The sequence below is a fragment of the Mauremys mutica genome, chromosome 12 (genome assembly GCF_020497125.1).
Source record: "Mauremys mutica isolate MM-2020 ecotype Southern chromosome 12, ASM2049712v1, whole genome shotgun sequence".
Lineage (NCBI taxonomy): Eukaryota > Metazoa > Chordata > Testudines > Geoemydidae > Mauremys > Mauremys mutica.
The window spans coordinates 28,642,225-28,645,904 of record NC_059083.1 but is presented as its reverse complement, the minus strand read 5'-3'; the positions used below and the strand labels follow the sequence as shown (position 1 = coordinate 28,645,904).

The window sequence follows — 3,680 nt, the reverse complement described above, 5'->3', positions numbered from 1 at the left end:
ATAGGAAGTTGAAAGCAGCAAGGAAAGCCTAGAAGGGAACTTGAGAAGAGAGGTAGGATGTGCCCTGGGAAACCTACAGCAAAGAGAAAAGAGCAGCCCTAGCTGTTGAATACAGAGCCCTGGGCTGCTACCAGTGTCAGGGTGGGACCAAGTTTCTCTACTGGCCTCAAAGAAGGGGACATACACACACACCCAGAGAGGGTTACCAAGCCCAGCAAGGGAGCTGCAGGCTGAGCCAGAGCCCCAGCGAGAGCAGAACTTTTTTCTCTTGGAAGACCTCTTTGGACTTTCAGTGTTTGACAAGCTGAGCCCCAAAAGCATGGACTAAAGGTGGTGAGCCGGCCAGAGGGCCGAATTACCAGGCAGAGAGACTGCCATGGTGCTGGAGTGACCATCGATGGAGGACCAGAGGGCACCTAACAATGAGTAGATTCACTGATTATTGGCATAGTCAGCAGGATTGAATTCCCCCTGTCATCGATGAGGGCTCATGGAAGTCTTGGTTCCTGAGGGAAGGTCCGTCCCCCGAAGTGGGATTTCCCATCTGAGTTCCAGGGACTGATTAAGCAGGGCTCGGGTTTCTCCAGCAGCTCCTAGAAACCCAACAGAAGCAGAAGGAAGTGCAGGCAGAGCTACAGATGCAGCTGGTAATCTTGAGGGAGCAGCAGCAATACCTGTGAGAGATCCTGCAAAGGGAAATCAACCTGCTACGCCCATGGACAAAAAGAGCAGACTCAGCGAGCATGCTGGGGCTGTGCTGAGAAGGTTAGCCCAGGAGAGCAGGGCATGAGAAAGTGTACAAGCATAGCCTAATGCCAAAATGGGAACAAAAGTTCTTCGGTTTGGGTGCAGAGAAGCAGGCCATATCGAAAGACCCGGCCTGCATAGGAAATTCCTGAGTGGCAAAAGGAGGGGCCAGGGCCCCAAGAAGGTAGAAAGAAAGGAGAAGGTGTCCTCTTGGACAAACACACATGAGGCAGGCCAGGTGGAGATGGCAGGGATGGCCGTGGACCTTGCAGACCCTCCTCCAACACACCTGTCGGGTGCTGCAGGGAGGTGAAGGATGAAATGGTTGGCACAGAGAGGAATCAGTCACGAGAGTTGAGCAGTGGTGTGTGCTCAGACCTTGATGGAAAAGGTTTTGGGGGATGCAGCAGCAGTAAAAAAAAGGCTACAGAAGAAGCTAGTGGCTTCCGTACAAGGCTCTGCAAGCAGTTGTTAATGAGAATGCGTGGCTGCAGGAAGAGAAGGATGGCCTCTGAGTTCTGGTGAGTACGAGGCTGTACGAGTGCACAGCCGGTGACAGCGATGAGATGGTGAGGGATGAATACTGGACAAGAGTAGAACTTGCCCCGGGTTGGTCTGGATTTTTAGGAGGAGGGTATATAACAGGGTGGCTTGGCCTGCAGCTGCAAAGCCTGGAGATGACTAAGTGAGCCCCACCTGAGAGGAAACAAGGGAAAACAGCAGCAAAAGTACAGAAGCAGCCCTAGCTGTTCAGTATACAGCCTTGGGCCAAAACCTGGAGTCCAGGGTAGGGCTGGGTTCTCCCACCGTCCCTAAGGAAGGGGACATAGAAGACCATAGAAACCCAAGAAGGGCAGATCAAGCCGAAATCAGGTGGTGGAAGAGCTCCCCATGAGGGTGGAAGGCCTTGTTTCTCTTCAAGACATTTTTTGACTTTGTTTGGAAGGAGCGTGACCCAGGAAGGAGTGGACTAAAGGACAGTCATCTGGTTGGAGGGCTGAGTTCCCAGCCAACAAACTGCAAGAGTGGCTATCAATGGGGTTGCTCGCCCAGCTAGAAAGCTGTGAGACGAGGCCTGGCCAGGATCTAGCGGTGAGTGAACTCTGGTACAAAGCTGCTTCCATTACGGAAACAGCCTGGTATTGGAGCATGGGTGGGAGACCAGGGAGATGGGAGGGGTTACTGAGGCTGGGGTAGGGAAGAAGCTGTGGGGCTGGGAGGGGAAGGACATGGCCCAGCTTGTGGGAGGGATCCTGCTGGTTGTGTCTGGAGCACTGTGTAGCCTCTTCTATGGGAAGTTCCCATAGGTCAGTGGGGCCTGAATCTCTCCTGCTCCTTTGTTCTCTTTGGGCTTCACAGGAGATGTCTGGTGAACTGCCCGTGGACTCTGTGCCCAGCACCACTCTGAAATTCTTTGCTACCTTTGAAGAAACAGGGCACAGCTCAGCCTGTTAGGTAGGCTGGAGACTCACACTTCACTCACACACACAACACTGAGGTGCTTTGGGAAGCATAGTAACAAAGAAGAGATTTAAGTGATACTAAGCAAGAGAAAGAGACAAATGTCAAACAGACAAACAAAGCAAAACACACTTTGTAGTGACTAAAACTGAATCTTAAGAGTCACAATCTTGGCCTTAGCAGTTTGCAGACCGACATCTCAGCTTTCCTAACAGACCTTATTTGATGTCCCTGTATGGTACAAAAATTCTCTGTCGAATCCGGTGATTTGATTGCTTTGCCTTTCGGTTTCAGACCCTTTGTTCTCCTTCTGGGGTGCCTGGACCCTGATTGTAACATCTCTCTTCCAGTCTCTGTCCCAGCCTCTCACACAGATGTATGCTGCAGCCAGCCCAGCTCAGAGAACAGTGGGGACAGATGATCTCATCCTGTCAAACCAAGCAACATGGGTCCCACTGAGGCTTAGATGGAAGATCCCATGCATCTCCTGGAGGTAACAACCGTTCACTCTTCTGTGCACTTGGGGCTGTTGCAACAAAGAGGGGGCTCCTGTTACATATCCTAGTTGCAATTGCGACTTTGTTCTTTTATTCTCAGAGGATGTGTCCGGGATCCTGGAGACTGTTTTCTGCAGGAGGTTTGAGTGGGGAGAGATCACTCACTGTCATGACCCCTTGGTCATTAACCCAGGTCTGCAGGGTTCATGGGAGCAGCCACACTCCAGCAGGCCACCTGGAAGCCTCCTAAAAACTGCTTACCTAGGACTTACGAAGTCCAGAACCAGTTGGAGGCTCCATCCCTGAGGCTTTATTGGCAGAGTCCCAGAGCAGCTAATTGGCCCCCGAGACCTCCTTAAACCAACAGCAGGAACAAGAAGCTGTGCGAACACCCGAGCTCCTCTGTCTTCTGGACCATGTGTTAGCTGTTCCTGTTCCCACTGCCCAGGCTTGATTTCCTGGCATCCTGACTCGCTGTGGCCTGGTCTACACTAGGAGTTTATGTCAAATTTAGCAGCGTTAATTCGATTTAACCGTGCACCCGTCCACACCAGGAAGCTAATTAGTTTGACCTAGAGGGCTCTTTAGTTCGAATTCAGTACTCCACCCCGACGAGGGGAGTAGCGCTAAATTCGACATGGCTATGTCGAGTTAGCCTATGTGTGGACGGAAATCGACCTTAGTAGCTCCGGGAGCTATCCCACAGTGCACCACTGTGTTGATGCTCTGGACAGCAGTCCGAGCTCAGATGTTCTGATCAGCCATACAGGAAAAGCCCCGGGAAAATTTGAATTCCTTTTCCTGTCTGGCCATTTTGAATCTCAGTTCCTGGTTGGACATCGGGGCGAGCTCAGCAGCACCGGCAGCGATGCAGAGCTCTCCAGCAGAGGGGTCCATGCAATCTCAGAGTAGAAAGAGGGCCCCAGCATGGACTGACCGGGAAGTCTTGGATCTGATCGCTGTGTGGGGCGATGA

The 3,680-nt window shown here is 52.0% G+C and overlaps 1 long non-coding RNA gene across 1 annotated transcript; it reads left to right on the top strand.

The window, feature by feature from the left end:
* The first annotated feature begins 491 nt into the window (after positions 1–491).
* LOC123346126 lies at positions 492–3,203 on the top strand. The gene is made up of 3 exons (XR_006572929.1): positions 492–1,839; positions 2,559–2,701; positions 2,806–3,203. It is a non-coding gene; the product is annotated as an uncharacterized LOC123346126 (long non-coding RNA).
* Positions 3,204–3,680: the final 477 nt, after the last annotated feature.